The sequence below is a fragment of the Nycticebus coucang genome, chromosome 15 (assembly GCF_027406575.1).
Source record: "Nycticebus coucang isolate mNycCou1 chromosome 15, mNycCou1.pri, whole genome shotgun sequence".
Taxonomy (NCBI): domain Eukaryota; kingdom Metazoa; phylum Chordata; class Mammalia; order Primates; family Lorisidae; genus Nycticebus; species Nycticebus coucang.
Window position 1 is genome coordinate 88,099,205 of NC_069794.1, and position 20,600 is coordinate 88,119,804.

At 40.6% G+C, this 20,600-nt stretch overlaps 1 protein-coding gene across 1 annotated transcript in view; it reads left to right on the forward strand.

Annotated features, from left to right (window-relative positions):
• The first annotated feature begins 803 nt into the window (after positions 1-803).
• SERTM1 (serine rich and transmembrane domain containing 1) overlaps positions 804-20,600 on the forward strand; it is a 29,899-nt gene continuing 10,102 nt past the window's right edge. The window contains exons 1-2 of the mRNA XM_053563651.1: positions 804-950; positions 2,761-2,820. The gene's annotated coding sequence lies outside the window, so the exon portion shown is untranslated. The remainder of the gene's footprint in view (positions 951-2,760; positions 2,821-20,600) is intronic.

The following is a 20,600-nucleotide window of genomic DNA, read 5'->3' on the forward strand; positions in this document are numbered from 1 at the left end:
GCCGCAGGCAGCCGGGTCTCAGGGTGGAGGTGATAGAGCCAGGTGGAGAAGGGGCTCCAGGAAAAGGTAGACTGACATCTCCCAGGGGCTCAGCCATTCCCAAGCCACGGAGCCAACAGGATTGTTGTGTGTCAGAGTGAAAGAGACTTCGGATATCAGGCGATCCAAGCCTCTCATTTCCCAGTTCAGAGACGGAGAGTCTTGGTGAAGGTCGCGGAGCTGATTGGTAGCGGAAGTTAGACCTGTCAGGGAAAGGCTCCTTTCCCGGAGTTCTCCGGTCGGAGTCTCTGACTCGTGTGCACTTTGATGCTTGCCTGTCTTGCTGGCAAGTGACAGAAACTGCAAGCTTGTTCGACTCATTTGATGATTTGGCATAGGATTCACAGGGGAACTGGGGAAGAGCTGAATGAGGGGAAGCTGCTCGCGGGAAGGAGGCGACGTCCCCACGCAGCGCAGTCAGAGCTGGGCTCGCCACGACTTAGCGGGGGTCGTAGTTTGGGGTGGGGGCTGCGCGGGACTCATGAATGATGGAAAAGCAGAGAAACTTGGCAAGAGGTGGACGCTTTCGCCTGCAGAGAGAGGCCCCTGGGCCCCGAAGAAAATGCACTCCCTACACACACGCACAAAAGTTCACCCACCACACCTGCCTTCTCCAGATGGGCCCCCCTGCGCAAACGCCTCCTCGTCCTCAGGGATTTTTCAACGGCGGCGCAAGCTCCTCCCTCGCCCGAGCGGGGTGCTGTCCCAGCGGCTGGGGGGCGGCGAGGAGTGGGCCCCGATCGCGGCCATTGGCTGTGCCGGCCAGGAGGGGCGGAGGGACGACGCGGGCCGGGCCAGCTGGGTCCGCTACCGCAGCGCCCGCCGCCCGCCGTGCGCGCCACGTTCCCGAGGACTCTTCCGGGCGCCGGGCTCCGAGACAGCAGCACCGCCCCACCAGAGCCGACCCGCAGGTCAGTGAGGCGATGCTCCCCACGCTTCTGGCGAGCCCAGGCAGAGAAGTCGGAGCTGGGGACTGGCAGGGTCCCGAACTCTGGGGTGGACTTGCCTTACGCGGACTCCTTGCTTGGGGCAACCTGTGGTCGGAGGCTTCTCTCTCTCCCCAGCCACCTCCCAAACTCTCCCCCGGCTCCTGGAGATTTGGGTCCTTGCTGCGGAGCACCCCCAAATCTACCCCTTTGGTAGCCGACCGCGTCCTTACTGTCCCGGGCAGCCCCTCCGGCAGGGCTGTTTGAGTCTCGGGGCGAATCCGCGGGCTGCAGTTGGAGCTGCGAGGGGGCGGGAGCGCGATGTCCTTGGCCCTTGGATGACCTGCCTCGGTCCCGGACGCAGGGAGCTGGGTGGTCAACCCTCTCGTCCGCCGCTGGAAAGCTTGATTTCTCCTTGCGAGTGTAAACAGTTATACACTTCGCAGGGTGTGTGTCAAGATGCGTGGGTTTGGCCTTCCTAGGTGTGTGTGTGTGTGTGTGTGGGAGGTCATTCTTATGTTTGTTTTGCGCTCATCTGTCCCCCCTCCCAGGTGTCGCGGGCACCGACAGCCGGCTTTGCCCTTTACGGTGCTGGCGTGTCTTTTCACCCATCTTTGGGTGGCTCCAGATTTGGGGAAGTTTTCCCTGGGGCTGAACACTTGGTTTCCCAATGGTGTTTCCCCGAGTTCCCAGAAAAACTAATAGGTAACTGCGCCAGCGACCTTTCCCTTTCCCGGTCTGGTGAAACGCTGGAATCCTGCGTTTCCCTGTCGAGGTGCGTGGATGAGGAGGAAATTGCTGGAGTTCTGATTTAGGAGGGAGATGTGTAATGCGCCCTTCTCCGGGGAGCAGAAGGACCCATTCATTCGCCGAAGCATCTTGTTGAGGACCAGGTTGGGGCTGTGCCTGCGCGCGTTCAGCCGCCAGATGCCCGGACTCCACCGGGGCGCGGGTTTGCTATCAGACTCCAGAGACGGGGTCTGTTTCTTAATGTCCTTCATTTCCTCTGCCCGTTAATTTTCCTTCGGAAAATTTTCCGCCTAAGTGAGTAAGTACTTCCTTCGGTAGTTCTTTGTGGTGGAGGATACGATGGCTGGAAGACGTCTCAAAGCCATCGCATTTGGTAGGGTCCTCAACCACAGGTGCTAAGGGCGGGATAGTGGAAAGTGGGCGAGTTACAGCCCGGTCCTGGGCACGCAAGGGACAGGAACCTGGAGGTTTCTCCTAGGGAGCTTTTCACATTAGATTTTCTGGATTCATTGTCCAGACAACAGCCTGTCCACCAGAAAAGAGGCAAGAAACGTGATAGCCTTTCCTTAAAAGATTTCCCTCTTAAAGCAGTTTGGCTACCCCATGCACCCTCTTTAAAAATACTTTAAAATGTTTACTTTGCTTAATTATGCAACTAGTTTGGGTGTTTTCGTTTGTTTGTGATCTGGCCCATAGAGGTTCTTAAATATCTTTTAGTGACTAAATACTCTTCATTTTGCAAAGTAGAGAGGCCTCTTGTCCCCCACCCCACACAGGATGCTCTTTATAATCAAGGAGTAGTTGATCTGCAATGCAAATGGTTTTTGGAGAGCAGGTGAGAGAGCTGCCTGGTCTGTCCCAGAGCTTCCCTCAGCCTCAGCCATGCCCCAGTCACCTTCAAATGCTGGGCATCCGGATGGCAAACATCTGCCAACCTCAGAGCTATTCTGTAAAGACAGAGTTTCAGAAAGTGGGTGGGGTGTTCCTTTTTTTGTTTTGGTTTTGGGAAGCTTATTTACTTATTATTTTTGATTCCTCTCTAAAGGCAAAGTGCTTTGAAGAGCTCATACACGTTGGTGATTCTCACTGAAGAGGCCTGTGGAAGGTAAGATGGATTCCACCCCCCTCCTTCCATCCTCCTAGTTACATTTGGCAGATTTAGGGAGTAAGAGTTAAATAACAATATGTTAGTGTTTGGCATCAAATCCATCAGAGGGTTTATTTGCAGGTTTGGGGGTTTCTTTTTCTTTTTTTTTAATGAAGACAGATGAAGGATGATAGAGCTGATTGGTAAGAATGATTAATCATCATAATCATTAAGTAAACTTGGAGTTTATACAGTCATTACAGGAAAGAAAGATTAACCTGTCAGCCCCAAATTATCTGATTTACCCAATAATCTAGAAAGTGTGAGCTCATTTGATAATAATTCTTCTCTGGACTTTCTCTTTCTTTCTTCTCTTCTCCTTGCACTTGTATTTTAATGTTCTTTTGATTTATTTGCTTTTTAAAAATGTTTATAGAGTTGGTATAAGTGTACTTATATTTAGTTAGTGATTAGGAAGAAGTGAAAATAAAATTATGGGTGAATTTTTGTGTTTTGCTCATCTGGGTTTTGAAAATAGTAATCAAAGAACCTGAAAAAGACATTTCTAGAAGGTTTACATTACCACTTCTTATGTAGGTTCCACTTGCTTGGCTTCTGGCCCTCAATAAACATTTGTTAAGTGAAATTAAAGGGCAAAAAGGAATGTTGCGGAAGGATGTCATTTTCTTCAAATATCTATTTGTGGAGCATATTGTGCTATTATATTAGCATATTAATATTAAGCATCATAGGCCTAATTTTTATGGACTTTCATTAGTGTTCATGATGACAGCTAAAAAATAACAAAGGCTCTAAGTTAGTTAATGGAATCGGAAACCCAACAAGGAAGAAGCTGAAACTTTTTGCGTACGAATTGGTAGAATTCCTTTCAGCCAATATATGTACCTGGAAGATTCAAGTCAGAGGCTTAAATGAAGAAGTCCTTGATATATATGTGTGGCCCAACATTTGATTTAGAGTGTAGGAAGTCCATCTGGGCATCACCGGCCATTTCAGGTGCATGATGAGAGACATCTGAGCCAAAGTCTGTGGTCTCTTCAGTTCTAGTTCTGATTTTTGGCAGCTGGATACGGCATTTTGAGATGTTCAGTCTCATGACACAGTTTCCTCCTTCAAGAGTTCCTTATAAACAGATCATCCTCATTTTTACATTTGGAACCAGGAAATAGTCATTATTTAGCTTTTACTAAGTTTGACAATTAGGAAAATAGAGAGATTTTGACCTATCAAATAGTTGTACACACTTTCACAGTATCTCCCACCATAAGGTAGCATAATCCAGCCAACAGAGTCAATATTTCAAAGCTCTGAACCAGAAACAGGATATGTTATTAGTATTTCCTGAGTTCTTAATTTTAAATTCTCATCTATTAAGTTATATTAAGATGGAAATTAGTCCAGGCTTACAATTTGTATTACAGGCTTAATTCTTGATGCCAACATGTCATAGATAATGGTGAAAAGATCTAGAAAATGTAAGCTTGTAATAGTTGTTAAAAGGGTCACTTCAGAAGGTAATAGACCTGAATCCAATTTCTGATAGGAAACAGAAAGAGATGTGGCTACAAGAGCCAGTTTGGACTTCAGAAGGACAAGAAGATGACTTAAACCACAGTTAAGACACTGACTCAGGCCAAGTGTGATGGCTCATGCCTATAATGCTAGCACTTCAGGTGGCCAAGGTAGGAGCATCTGCCAAATTCAGGAGTTCAGTTCAAGACCAACCTGGGCAATAGCAAGACTCTGTATCTACAAAATTAATGTGGTGGCATGTGCTTGCAGTCCCACCCACTTAGGAAGCTGAGGCAGGAGGATCGATTAAGCCCAGGAGTTTTAGAGTTAGAGGCTACAGTGAGCTGTGAGGATCCAATTGCCCCCTAGTCTGGGTAACAGAATAAGACATTTTGCTCTCAAAAAGAAAAAAAAAAAAAAGACACTGACTCAATCATTCAGAGAACATTCAACATATATATTCCCTTTCCTGGAGGCTAAAAGAGAAGCTTTCTTGTTTAATTTACTAGAGTAATCTGGGACTGATTAGAAGTGCCTGGTAATATGAATTACCAGCTACTGTTGCCACTTAAGCTGGTTTGGTAATTATTCATTTTCAATTTCCCTGTGTCCAGTATTACAGCAAAGAGATACAGTCTTCTCAGGGCTTAAATAGAACATTCACAGCATCCTATAAAATGCAACTCTAACTCAAAGTGCAATTAAGTCGTATTAGAAAGATTGACTTTTTTGGCCTCAGCTTGAGAACCCTCTACTTTGAAAGAAATGGAGACCATTTAAAAGGAAGGAAACATTTCAAAGATTTGTGTCAGGTGCATATAAAAAAAGGAGAGCTGAAGGGGGGCAGAGAAAAAAACAGTTATGGACTTAAAAACCAGTAACATTTTCACTGCATATACTATAATTAAATTTTATTTCTATTTATGAATGGAAATACTTTTAGTATCTTTTCTCATTATAAAAAAATTGCAACAACAACAAAAATAAACAAATGGGATTTCATTAAACTGAAAAGCTTCTGTACAGCCAAGGAGACAACAACCAAAGCAAAGAGACAACCTACACAATGGGAAAGGATATTTGCATATTTTCAATCAGACAAAAGCTTGATAATTAGGATCTATAGAGAACTCAAATTAATCCACATGAAAAAAGCCAACAATCCCATATATCAATGGGCAAGAGACATGAATAGAACTTTCTCTAAAGAAGACAGACAAATGGCTAACAAACATGAAAAAATGTTCATCATCCCTATATATAAGAGAAATGCAAATCAAAACAACCCTGAGATACCATCTAACCCCAGCGAGAATGGCCCACATCACAAAATCTCAAAACTGCAGATGCTGGCATGGATGTGGAGAGAAGGGAACACTTTTACACTGCTGGTGGGACTGCAAACTAGTACAACCTTTCTGGAAGGAAATATGGAGAAACCTCAAAGCACTCAAGATAGACCTCCCATTTGATCCTGCAATCCCATTACTGGGCATCTACCCAGAAGGAAAGAAATCCTTTTATCATAAGGACACTTGTACTAGACTGTTTATTGCAGCTAAATTTACCATTGCCAAAATGTGGAAACAGCCTAAATGCCCACCAACCCAGGAATGGATTAACAAGCTGTGGCATATGTATACCATGGAATACTATTCAGCCATTAAAAAAAATGGAGACTTTACATCCTTCGTATTAACCTGGATGGAAGTGGAAGACATTATTCTTAGTAAACCATCACAAGAATGGAGAAGCATGAATCCTATGTACTCAATTTTGATATGAGGACAATTAATGACAATTAAGGTGATGGTGGGGGAAGGAAAAGCAGAGAGAGGGAAGAAGGGAGAGGGGTGGGGCCTTGGTGTGTGTCACACCTTCTGGGGGCAAGACATGATTGCAAGAGGTACTTTACCTAACAAATGCAATCAGTGTAACCTGGCTTATTGTACCCTCAATGAATCCCCAATAAAAAAAAAAAAAGAGAAAAAAAAGGAAAAGAAAAAAAAATACCTGTTCTTTGAATCAAAATTTAAATACAGAAATATACAAAATAGAATATACAAATAGAATATACAAAATAGAATACTCCATAATACATACTTGAACAAATAGGTACTCTAACAAAATACATACTCTACCAAAAACACATTAAGGGCATGGGGCAGAACTTCTTGTTTTACTGTGTTGTTTTTGCATATAAAATTGCATGTGTGTGATAGTAGTAGCAGCAGTAGTTGTGGTTTGGGAAAAATGGAACATACTACCCACTATTCTGAAGCTTATTTTCTTGACTTAGCCATAGTTCAGCATCTTCGCATGTTAGAAACTAAAGTCATTTCTTCCATCGTTTATTTAAACAATCCTTGACTCATGGACATTTTGGAGCCAACATTAAGTTACAGAATATATATTTGTTCATATTTTTAAACTTGCTTAATTTTTTCTCCATGAAATCAATTCTTAAAACTTATTATTTACACTGTGAAAGAAGCATTCAATAATTCATCCAACAAGCAGTAGCACCTCCCCACTATAACCCGTTTTTCTCTATGCCTGCCATATCATTTTTTTCCTTTAAAAAAGTTTATTGGCACTTAACATTCATATAAAGTACTCAAATCATAAATTTGAACATGCCCATGAAAATGGCACCAGTCTCAAAAAAGAAAATGTTTGCCAAAAGGAGTTGAGATTCCTCTTTTTTATTTTTATTTTTTTTCCTTTGGTCACCCTCAATAGAATGCTTTGGCATCATAGCTCACAGCAACCTCAATTTCTTAAGCTCAAGCGATTCTCTTGCCTCAGCCTCCCAAGTAGCTGGGACTACAGGCACCCGCCACAATGCCCAGCTATTTTTATTTTTGATTATTTTATTTGATTTGCTTTGGCTCAGGGTGGTCTCGATCCCAGGAGCTCAGGCAATCCACCCACCTCAGCCTCCCAAGTGCTAGGATTATAGGCATGAGCCATCGTGCCTGGCTGAGTTAAGCCTTCCCAATCTGAAAATCTAAAATGTGGTATGCTCCAAAATCCAAACATTTTGAGTGCCAATATGGTGCACAGTGTACACCAAATTTTAAATCAAAACACAGCATTGTAGGTGGAGACCAAAAGCCTGCCATTACTTGCTGCGTTCTGGTGGTGCCATTCTCCTGTTCCATTCCACTAGACACATTATTTTTTCACTGTGTGAATGGCCTGTCATATTTTTTGCTGTTAAGTACTTATGTGTGAGTAAGTGTAAGAAAATGATTGCTTCCCAGTAGCATGTAAAGTCATCAAGAGTGATGGTGACAGCAAACCATAGATTGTCCACAAGGGCAGCTGAGACAGTGACACCTTTGCTTTCTGATGGTTCAGTATACACAAACTTTCTTTCATGCCCCAAAATGTTAAACATAGAGTATAAAATTACCTTCAGGCTATAGGTATAAGGTGTATATGAAGCAGAAATAAACTTCATGTTTAGACTTGGGTCCCATCCCCAAGAGCTATCATTAAGTTTCTGAAAACATTCCAAAACCTTAAATATATCCAAAGTCCTTTTGCTCTGGAGCATTTTGGGTCAGGATACTCAGACTGTACCCTCTGTCACGCCCCTTAGATACCTTGGCCAACTGTCATTCCAATGACTCCTTATGAGAAAGTCCTTAGTGAGCTTATTGACTGTGGTTCTACAAGTTAGGTACTAGAATAAGAGCACTGGGCCTTAAAGACTTGATGGAAGAATAAAATATTGATTTGAACGCTGGTCTCAGACCTCCACAAAGACACCTTGCCAACAAAGTTGGCCCAGTTACATGGGATGAGTTTCTAAGATCCTTCATTCTGTCCCCTTAACACTTCCTTATCCCTGTCAGTTTTGGTCTCAGATTTTCCCATTGGACACTGCTTCGTATTTTGATTCACATGATAAAAATTCTAGATAACAAAAGGAACTGAATAACTTCCTTTTCATGTGCTTTCCCTTTGTTGGCCATCCAGCTCAACTCAGAGTAGAAGAGGGGGTTGGAGACAAGAAAAGGGGTCCTGATTTCCCACTTTGTCATCTCTGTCATCACCTGGGTGTCCTTCCACACATCCTTTTTAAGAAGCAAGTGACATATAAACAATGACTCTCAAAATTTACTTAACTTTTAGTGGCCTCATTTTTTCCGATTTTTGAAGACTTCTACTTCTCTGATTCCAGGCAAAACTTTTTTCTTCTTCCTGTTACTGTTGCTTGTTTGGTGTTTGTTTCGGTATTGTTTCATGTGTTTTTTTTTTTTTTATTATTGGGAATTCATTGAGGGAACAATAAGCCAGTTACACTGATTGCAATTGTTAGGTAAAGTCCCTCTTGCAATCATGTCTTGCCCCCATAAAGTGTGACACACACTAAGGCCCCAGCCCCCTCCCTCCATCCCTCTTTCTGCTACCCCCCCCATAACCTTAATTGTCATTAATTGTCCTCATATCAAGATTGAGTACATAGGATTCATGCTTTTCCATTCTTGTGATGCTTTACTAAGAATAATGTCTTCCACTTCCATCCAGGTTAATACAAAGGATGTAAAGTCTCCATTTTTTTTAATGGCTGAATAGTATTCCATGGTATACATATACCACAGCTTGTTAATCCATTCCTGGGTTGGTGGGCATTTAGGCTGTTTCCACATTTTGGCGATTGTAAATTTAGCTGCAATAAACAGTCTAGTACAAGTGTCCTTATGATAAAAGGATTTCTTTCCTTCTGGGTAGATGCCCAGTAATGGGATTGCAGGATCTAATGGGAGTCTATCTTGAGTGCTTTGAGGTTTCTCCATACTTCCTTCCAGAAAGGTTGTACTAGTTTGCAGTCCCACCAGCAGTGTAAAAGTGTTCCCTTCTCTCCACATCCAGGCCAGCATCTGCAGTTTTGAGATTTTGTGATGTGGGCCATTCTCACTGGGGTTAGATGATATCTCAGGGTTGTTTTGATTTGCATTTCTCTAATATATAGAGATGATGAACATTTTTTCATGTGTTTGTTAGCCATTCGTCTGTCATCTTTAGAGAAAGTTCTATTCATGTCTCTTGCCCATTGATATATGGGATTGTTGGCTTTTTTCATGTGGATTAATTTGAGTTCTCTATAGATCCTAGTTATCAAGCTTTTGTCTGATTGAAAATATGCAAATATCCTTTCCCATTGTGTAGGTTGTCTCTTTGCTTTGGTTATTGTCTCCTTAGCTGTACAGAAGCTTTTCAGTTTAATGAAGTCCCATTTGTTTATTTTTGTTGTTGTTGCAATTGCCATGGCAGTCTTCTTCATGAAGTCTTCCCCCAGGCCAATATCTTCCAGTGTTTTTCCTATGCTTTCTTTGAGGATTTTTATTGTTTCATGCCTTAAATTTAAGTCCTTTATCCATCTTGAATGAATTTTTGTGAGTGGGGAAAGGTGTAGGTCCAGTGTCAGTCTTTTACATGTAGACATCCAGTTCTCCCAACACCATTTATTGAATAGGGAGTCTTTCCCCCAAGGTAAGTTCTTGTTTGGTTTATCGAAGATTAGGTGGTTGTAAATGTTAGTTTCATTTCTTGGTGTTCAATTCGATTCCAAGTGTCTATGTCTCTGTTTTTGTGCCAGTACCATGCTGTCTTGACCACTATCGCTTTGTAGTACAGACTAAAATCTGGTATGCTGATGCCCCCAGCTTTATTTTTATTACTAAGAACTGCCTTAGCTATACGGGGTTTTTTCCGGTTCCATACAAAACGCAGAATCATTTTTTCCAAATCTTGAAAGTACGATGTAGGTACTTTGATAGGAATGGCATTGAATAGGTAGATTGCTTTGGGAAGTATAGACATTTTAACAATGTTGATTCTTCCCATCCATGATTATGGTATGTTCTTCCATTTGTTAATATCTTCTGCTATTTCCTTTCTGAGGATTTCATAGTTTTCTTTATAGAGGTCCTTCACCTCCTTCGTTAGGTATATTCCTAGATATTTCATTTTCTTTGAGACTATGGTGAAGGGAGTTGTGTCCTTAATTAGCTTCTCATCTTGACTGTTATTGGTGTACACAAAGGCTACTGACTTGTGGACATTGATTTTATATCCTGAAACATTACTGTATTTTTTGATGACTTCTAGGAGTCTTGTGGTTGAGTCTTTGGGGTTCTCTAAGTATAAGATCATGTCGTCAGCAAAGAGGGAGAGTTTCACCTCCTCTGCTCCCATTTGGATTCCCTTTATTTCCTTGTCTTGCCTAATTGTATTGGCTAGAACTTCCAGCACTACGTTGAACACTAAAGGTGACAGAGGACAACCTAGTCTGGTTCCAGTTCTAAGAGGAAAAGCTTTCAGTTTTACTCCATTCGGTAAAATATTGGCTGTGGGTTTGTCATAGATAGCTTCAATCAGTTTTAGAAATGTGCCACCTATGCCTATACTCTTCAGTGTTCTGATTAGAAAAGGATGCTGGATTTTATCAAATGCTTTTTCTGCATCTATTGAGAGGATCATGTGACCTTTATTTTTGCCTCTGTTGATATGGTGGATAACGTTTATGGACTTGCGTATGTTAAACCAGCCTTGCATCCCTGGGATGAAGCCTACTTGATCATGATGAATGACTTTTTTGATGATAAGCTGTAATCTATTGGCTAGGATTTTGTTGAGGATTTTTCCATCTATATTCATGAGTGAGATAGGTCTGAAATTCTCCTTTTTGTTTGGGTCTTTTCCTGGTTTTGGTATCAGGGTGATGTTTGCTTCATAGAATGTGTTGGGGAAGATTCCTTCTTCCTCAGTTTTTTGGAATAATTTCTGCAGTACAGGAATAAGCTCTTCCTTGAAAGTTTGATAGAATTCTGGAGTGAAGCCATCTGGACAAGGGCATTTTTTGGTTGGAAGCTTTTTTATTGTTTCTTTGATCTCAGTGCTTGAAATTGGTCTGTTCAGGAGCTCTATTTCTTCCTGGCTAAGTCTAGGGAGAGGGTGTGATTCCAAATATTGATCCATTTCCTTCGCATTGTCAAATTTCTGGGCATAGAGTTTCTGGTAGTATTCAGAGATGATCTCTTGTATCTCTGTGGGATCAGTTGTTATTTCCCCTTTATCGTTTCTGATTGAGGTTACTAGAGATTTTACTTTTCTATTTCTAGTTAGTCTGGCCAATGGTTTATCTATTTTATTTATTTTTTCAAAAAACCAACTCCTTGTTTCATTAATTTTCTGAATGATTCTTTTGTTTTCAATTTCATTGATCTCTGATTTGATTTTGGAGATTTCTTTTCTTCTACTGAGTTTAGGCTTAGATTGTTCTTCTTTTTCCAATTCCACAAGATCTCATGTGAGATTGTTGATGTGCTCTCTTTCTGTTTTTCGAATGTAGGCATCTAAAGCGATGAATTTTCCTCTCAGAACTGCTTTTGCAGTATCCCACAGGTTTTTGTGTCTTCATTGTTGTTATGCTCAAAGAAGTTAATGATTTCCTGTTTTATTTCTTCCTTCACCCATCTGTTATTCAACAGAAGATTGTTTAATTTCCATGCCTTTGCGTGGGGTCGAGCATTTTTGTTAGAGTTGAGTTCCACCTTTAGTGCCTTATGGTCTGAGAAGATACAAGGCAAAATTTCAATTCTTTTGATTCTGTTGATATTTGTTTTGTGTCCGAGGATATGATCAATTTTGGAGAATGTTCCATGGGGTGATGAGAAGAATGTATATTCTTTATCTTTGGGGTGGAGTGTTCTATTTGCGTCTATCAAGCATAGTTGTTCTAGGGTCTCATTTAAATCTCTGATATCTTTGTTTAATTTCTATTTAGAGGATCTGTCCAGCTCTGTAAGAGGTGTGTTAAAGTCCCCTGTTACAATGGTATTATCAGATATCATTTTGCTCAGACTGAGTAAGGTCTGCTTCAAGAATCTGGGAGCATTTAAATTGGGTGCATAAATATTTAGAATTGAAATGTCTTCTTGTTGTATTTTTCCCCTTGACCAATATAAAGTGACCATCTTTGTCTTTTTTGACTTTAGTTGCTTTAAATCCACATGTATCTGAAAATAAGACTGCAACTCCTCTTTTCTTCTGAATTCCATTTGCCTGAAAAATTGTCTTCCAACCCTTGACTCAGAGCTTTAATTTGTCTTTTGAAGCCAGGTGTGTTTCTTGCAGACAGCAAATGGATGGCTTGTGTTTTTTAATCCAGTCAGCCAATCTATGTCTCTTCAGTGGGGAATTCAAGCCATTAACATTTATTGAGATAATTTAATTGTGGTAGTATTCTATTTGTCTTATTTGGTGAGAGTCCATTGCTTAGTTTTGTCTTTTGCATCAGTGTGGAGGTTAGGTTCTGTCCTTTAATTTCTGAGTTCTTACTTTGCTGCTGATCCATTGTGGTGGTCAGTGTGCAGAACAGGTTGAAGTATTTCCTGTAGAGCTGGTCTTGTGGTGAATTTCCTCAATGTTTGTATATCCGTAAATGATTTGATTTCTCCATCAATTTTGAAGCTTAGCTTAGCAGGGTACAGAATTCTGGGCTGGAAATTGTTCTGTTTAAGTAGATTAAAGGTAGATGACCATTGTCTTCTTGCTTGGAAAGTTTCATTAGAGAAGTCTGCGGTCACTCTGATGGATTTGCCCCTGTAGGTCAACTGGCGCTTACTCCTGGCAGCTTGCAGAATCTTTTCTTTTGTCTTGACTTTGGACAGGTTCATCACAATGTGTCTTGGAGAAGCTCGGTTAGAGTTGAGGCGACCTGGGGTCCGATAGCCCTCTGAAAGCAGTGTGTCAGAATCTTTGGTGATGTTTGGGAAATTTTCTTTTATAATATTCTCTAATATGGCTTCCATTCCTCTGGGGCATTCTTCTTCCCCTTCTGGAATTCCTATAACTCGTATGTTGGAACGCTTCATAAAGTCCCATAATTCTGACAGTGAACGTTCTGCTTTCTCTCTCTTCTTTTCTGCCTCTTTTACTGTCTGAGTTATCTCAAGAACTTTGTCTTCTACCTCTGAAATTCTTTCTTCTGCATGGTCTAACCTGTTGCTGATACTTTCCATTGCATCTTTAAGTTCCCTAATTGACTGTTTCAGTTCCTTCAGGTCTGCTATATCCTTTTTATATTCTTCATATCATTCATCTCTTATTTGATTCTGTTTTTGGATTTCCTTTTGGTTATTTTCCACTTTATTAGCAATTTCCTTCATTGTTTCCATCATTTCTTTCATTGTTTTCAACATGTGTATTCTAAATTCCCTTTCTGTCATTCCTAACATTTCTTTACAGGTGGAATCATCTGCAGTAGCTACCTCATGGTCCCTTGGTGGGGTTGTTCTAGACTGGTTCTTCATGTTGCCTGGAGTTTTCTGCTGATTCTTCCTCATGAGTGATTTCTTTTATCTGTTTCCTTGCCCTAATTTTCCTTTCACTTCCTCTTGCTCTTGAAGTTCTTATGCCTGTGGAAGTTGTGGGCGGGTTTAGACGGATTGAACACACGCGACCACTTGCTGGTTTTCCACTGTTTTAGTCCTCCTCTTGGGGTCCAGAAGTCTCTCACTGACTCCCTGTATCCTCATAGGAGTGATGATAGGCAGATCCCACCAGCCAGGGATGCCTGGAGTCCTATCTCCCCAGACTCGCGGTGCCCAGATGCAAGGAAGCTGTTACTTGGCCGCCATCTTGCTCCGCCTCCTCAACCTTGGTATTATTTCCTCCGTGGCCGGCGTACGTGCACCTACAGGGCCTCATGTGTTTTTTTTATAGGGAAAGATTGGGAAGGACTATACAGGGAGGAAAGAACAATTAGATAAACGATAAATGTTTGAAGTTAGCTGCACGATGAATGAAAGGAGAAAATGTTCCCTTCTTTCTTATGCTCACATGTCTTCATTCCCGAGTTTCTGGATTAGTTTCCTATCACAATCCCGTTAAGGATATTGCCACTCACATCACCGTGGCTATGATCTGTGTGGTCCATGCACCAGCACCCATCTTTGAATTGTTAGTTTCTCATTCGTGATGACATATAGAATTTAGGTCAGAAAGCAAATCAAATAAGGCACAAAGCACATTTTTTATTAAGACTTTCACTGACTTTTTCTTTCCTTTTTGCTTTCTTATGTTTAATATTTTAATTATATAAATGCATGGGATACAAGTGCGATTTTGTTACATGCATAGATGGAATAGTAGTCAGTTTTTAGGTTATCTGTCACCTGAATAATGCACATTGTACTCACTAAGCAATTTCTCTGGATGAAGGGAGCAGTGTGTTTGTCGCAAGTTCCTCATTTCCAGGGACCTGTAACCACTAAGGGAGGCAAGTGGTTACTTCTGTCGTCAAATAGAAGACCTTTTTGAATATAAGCTTTTCTCTTCCATGATTTTCTATTGAATTTTTTCAGTTGGTTTGGTTTGTCTTTGAGATACAGTGGCTAACAGTTCCATGGCATATGATATTCCTGTGTGTCATACGAGCTTACCCTACACTGATCAGAAAGTGAGTATTTTCCCTGATTGTTTTTATTTCCATAGCACCACAGGTGTAATTTAATTATAAGGGTCTTGTAATTTTCAATAATCCTTCGTAATAGGATTATTATGAAGTTTAACTTAAGGAATACATTAAATATTTAAAAATGCATTCTGTCTCATATCCAATCAGAGCTTCACCTGCCCACTAGCATAAACTCTCCTGATTTTTGTTGTGCTCTTTGAAGACATTTGCTACAACCTGGCAGCTATGTTCACAGGAATGTATTCCAGTATTTTACAGTATATGCCTGGATTCTTTCCTCAATTGTTCTGATGAATATTTGACTAAATAAAATCTTACCTTTGTTAGATATTGTTGAAAGACATAATTGGTTGATTTAAAAAAAGTTTGGACAGAGTTTGTTCTTGAAGTCATTAATTTTATTGCCATAACTTAAAATATGTGTACAATTTAGGGAGAATTTATCATTTTTTACCAGTGAGTACTGACCCTTTGAGTATTCTTTATGATTTCATGCAAGGCCATTTATTGGAGAAATATTCTTCTGCCTGTAGACATAGAATAGATATGGGCTATTTCTCTAAGAAGCTTCACATTATTTTATTTCTTTATTCTCTCATTCATGCAGCCATCCAACAAAACTCTCTGATCATCTTTATGTTATTCTTTTTGTTGATCTGTAGATATAAAAGTAAGTGTTGTGTTAGTCTTTTATCTTAGGAGTACATAGTCTATCAAGGAAGACAAGTAAATAAATAACATAGTAGAGGAAAATGTGAAAAATGCTACTGTAGAAAGGTTCAGAAAGTGTCTTGAGAATGCAGAGGAGGGAGCCAAAAATTTGATAGAGAAAGCAAGGGAGGACTTACAATATTGACATAATATATTGTAATGGATAACTAATATTCACATAATGCAGTGAGTATTTAATAATATATTATAGTTGATAACCAGATTAAAACCGAGGAGGAATGACTTGAGTAGAGCCTTGCAGTGAATAAATTGGATTTGAGGATGATATAGAGAGAGGACATCTGTAAATATAAGGATTAAGCCTAAGTATATTTTAAAAATTGTGAAATTGAGAATAGTTTAATATGCCTGGACCATCAACCTGAGGTACAATGGGAAAAATGAGACTAGAAAAGTAGCCTATGGCCAGATAATAAGGGATGGATAATATTGGAGAGCTTTTTTAGATTTCTTACTCAGGAACTCAAGATGGTAACTATAAAAATCATATGTGGGTTAGACTCATGTACATAACAATGAGGATTTTATCCCTGCCTGTACATTGTTAACAAGTATTTGTCAAATGTGTGATTGAATGCATCAAGAAATATAGCTCTTCTTAAGCAAAGGCAATAAATAGCATGGACCTTTACCTGGACAATGAGTTAGTCCCATATGGGTCATGAGTTAGTCTTAATATCTTCATTGTCTCTCACCTGTTCCTGCTTAGACCGTTTGTGCATGCCCATGGGACAGCTTGTCAGCATTATCTCTGTACAGTAGCAGCTTGTCATGTTCCAGCCAAGTAGGGACTATGTCCTTAGCTCTACCTGTGGCTAAATTTCATGCCCTGAAACCTAACTCTTAACATGAAATTAAAGCTGACGGAAACATCCTCTAAAACCTTCTGTCTCACTGTGCCACAAGGGAGTTTAATGCATTATGTGTACAGTTCATGCAACTCTCAGTTGTTCATAATTTGACTTCTTTAGAGTCAAATTCTTGGAGAACTGTTATGAATCTAGCTGTCAAAGTACAGTGAAGTATTATGTTAGTTGGAAGAAGGTTGATCATCAACCCATCAAATAAACCAAAAGTCTCAGTGGCTTAAAACAACAAAGGCTTATTCATGTCAACACTGAAAATGGGGCTAGCAAGGGGATAAGGTACTCCCTGTGGTCAGTCAAGGACTCAGACTGATAGGAGCGGGCAGGTATTTGCACAATTCACAATTACTGCAGCAGAGGGAAGAGATGTGGCAAATCTCACGCTGGCCACCCTAAATTCAGAAGGAACACACAATCCTACAATGTGCCTCAAGGAGGAACATCAGAAACCAGTCACCGCCAGAGTAATGACAAGTTTCAAATGTATTCCTCTTTAAGTCAGCTTCCTTAAGTCAGAAGGAATGTAATGACCATAGAACTGGGTGATGTAGAAACACAGATTTTGAATTCTAGCCCTGCCTCTAAGTGGTTGGTTGGGCTTGGGAAAGCCTTTAAATTCACTGAGCTTCAGTCTTCTCATCTGTGAAAAATAAGGCAGGGGATAATAATAACTCCCTTAACCCAGTGTAGAGAGCAAAAAAGATACACATGCTCACACACATAAACACACAGCCCAAACCAGTATATGCTCTTTGTCAAAAAATATTGGCAGCTATCATTTATGTTATTTTTTTCCCATCCTGGTTCATCTGGGCATTCTTTCTCATCCTTGTGAAAGAGAGGAAGGGTTTGCCTTCCTCTGCTGGTCATGTTCCGAAGATAGAATGTGACTCCATCATCACTTGTGAATACCCCACCCCACCCCGCCTCCCTTCGACTTCTCACCACTCTTCCAACATGATGTGTTCCTAGGTCCCAGCCCGCACCACTGAAATAGAGAGATTCAGAGCATCAAGACTAGATGTAAGAACAGTGATGACAGGTGAATGTGTGTTTCTGACCGAAGCTATTTCTACAGTTGGAAAAAACAACAACAACAAAAAAAAAAACACAGAGCACGCAACCTTTACTGGTGATATGAAGAGCTAAGCTGTGATAAAGGACAAAGTCAAAGCCAGTTACACCTTCTGTAAAAGATTACTCATCATTTCTTTGAGTAAAAACATTTATTTATAGTTTTAAAAGATGGCGTCAGTATTTTCTACAGTTGACCTCTGTAGTAGTCTATTCTCTACAAGTAATTCCTGATGATTTTTCATTTTCACGCCCTTACATTTTCAAGTTGACGCACATTGTGGGGGCATTTGAGCTCATGCTGTTTATTGCCTTCCTATGATCTTTGACAGATTCTGGTCTTGAATCGTCATCTAAAATGACAACAGGCTGACGAGGACTTGACCTCCCATACTTGATAGCCTGCCATAGCATTTTGTTCTACGATGCGAGGAACACGTAGACATTTTCTCGGTTAGCCAGACTTCTGCATTTGCTGTGCCGTCTGTGAGAGAAAGAGAGAGCCTGCGGGTAGCCTCTGCTGCTTTGCTCACAGGAAGGATTCAGAGGACCGTGGAAATCCCACCTGGGCACCTGCCTTCCTAATGAAGGACACGGTGTCCTCTTTCTGTTTTCTGCCTTCCCAGGTGTAACTGCAAATCCAGGTAGAAGAGTCATTTTACAGCCATGAGAGAGGGCTTGGTCTACTGGTGAAGATGGGGGTTTAGGTAACCTCTGTCTAAAATCTGACCCACCTGGTCCTCATTATTTCAGGGCACCCATCTGTATCCTCAGTCGTATGATTTGTGATGGCTGGGAAAGGGCACTATTCATAGCAGTATTCCCTACTTTTTTATTTGCAGCAGCATTTTGTGGTGACTAGATTTAAGTTCTACACTGTTTATCGACCCCGATTTCTAAAGATCCTGACCCTAAACGGTGAATTCACGTGGTCAAATGATTAGAAAACTCACCCAAACCAGGGTGATCAAGGAGATGGTTGCTAGGTATAAGAGTCGTAAGGAGTGTGAATTCTTTGATCTGTGCAACTTGCCGTTTGCAGCTTCTTTGACCTGGCTGCCCAAGCCAAGTCTCCCACTGCTTGTTTCCTGTAAGTCCCTGCTTTGACCCTGGACCACATTGGCTGTTGCGGGCTCTTTCTCAGCTTTACATTAGTCCTCATTAGAATCTCCCTCCCTTTGACTGGGTATTTAAGCTGCAGGAGCGATATCCTTGGCTGTCCCTGAAGATGATAGGTGATATAAAAGGTACATAACTGGATTCCTTGACCCTGGAACCCACTGAGATTCAGGAGTGGAGCTGTGAATAAGGCTGACTGGTGAGTCGCCTCTCCTTGTCTCAGCCCAGCATCTTCCACCACCATGGATCCAGTTTCCTGGCCATATTAAACCTCCTCTAATTCATCCTCTGCTGCTTCACCGTGAGTACTTGAGGGTTAGTGGGCATCGAGAGCTGATGGTAGAAGCAACTGTCTGCACTATCTAATGCCCACTGGAAAATCAGACGTCTATCATTATATTCCTAGAAGCTTCTAATATTTTAGCTGATTTACTGTGTATTATTCCAAACGTACTTTCTTGACCTTGGGGAGAATCATCTTTTCCTCATCCTGTATGTTGAAAAATTCCAAACCTACTGAAAAGTTGCAAGAATAATAGCAATGAGTATCTGTGAATCCTTCAACTAGGTTAACCAGTTGTTAACATTTGTGTTTGTTTGTTTGTTTGTCTGTTTCAGATTAATATGAGGGTATAAACGATTAGTTACCATATTTGCATTTGTTAGGTAAGGTCCCTGTGATAGTTGAGTTGCCCTATACCCTTACATTGTGCCCATTAGGTGGGAGCACACCTCTGCAGTCCCTCTCCTCTGCCTCCCCCCTCCCTATTTGGGCACATTTGGACACATTTGCTTTATCGCAGTGCACGTATGTGTTTGTACCTTTTTTGTTTTGTTCTGGCTGAACCACTTGAGGATTTGCTGCTGATGTTATGACACTGTATGTTTAGATACTTCAACATGCATTTTCTAAGAACAAGAACATTCTCCTGTGTTACAATTAGGAAATTCAATATTGATATAATGCAATTATCTAACGTACAGTCTATATTCATATTTCCCCAGTAGTCCTAATAATGTCCTTTATAACAAAGCTATTTTTTAATTGATCCAAGATTCACCAAGATCTTGCATTACATAAAAGGCATAAATCTTGATATCTGCATTCTACCTTTTCTCCTCTGAGGGCTTAACTGACTACTAAGTAATGTAATATGGCCAAAACTGGGTGTATTCAAAACTTAGCTTGCCTAAATTGCCAATTGCTAAGCATTATTCTTTTTAAATACCCATTTTCCTGTGGACAGAGTCATCATACTTTAGCTTTCAGCCACAGAGGAGTGGAAGAATGAGAGAATTTATTTAGCAAAATTCATATGTATATGTTATGCCAAATGCTTGGCTAATACCTAGATAAGATGGGCAATTTACAGACTTTGTAATCAACTATGGTTCCATGTGTAGTTGTATTATAAGAGACAGTGGTTCATTAATTCAAATAAGTGCTATGCCTTGATTAAAAATGTCACTAACTAAAAGACTGTGAGCTTGATTCCCTGTTGGGAAATGCAAGACATATAACTTTTATACATATTCATGATGTCCTAATCCATTTTGAGGGAATAGATTATAAAGCACCGTGGTTTAAACAAATATCTGACTGTACTCGTCAAAGGAGATAGATAGAAATAGTAGCCTACCCAATTATTTCTAACACTAAAGTTGTTTTCAGATAATCTACACTATCCATTTTTTCTTTTTTTACAAATTGTGCCCATGATGCATGGATAGATAATTGTTATTAGTTTTGTTGTATTTTGATGTGCAAAAACAGAATTGGACATGGTAGATAATTCAAATTCCTCTTACCTATGTCTCAATTATCATGCTGTTTTAAGTGAGTATGAAGTTTGAGGTCTAAGGGACAGAGTGAATAAAATATTTACCAAATATTCATTCTTGTAAATTGAAAATACGCACACGCACACAGCAATAGGCCTTTTACAGGAACATGTACAAACAGAGAAGTCATCACGGAA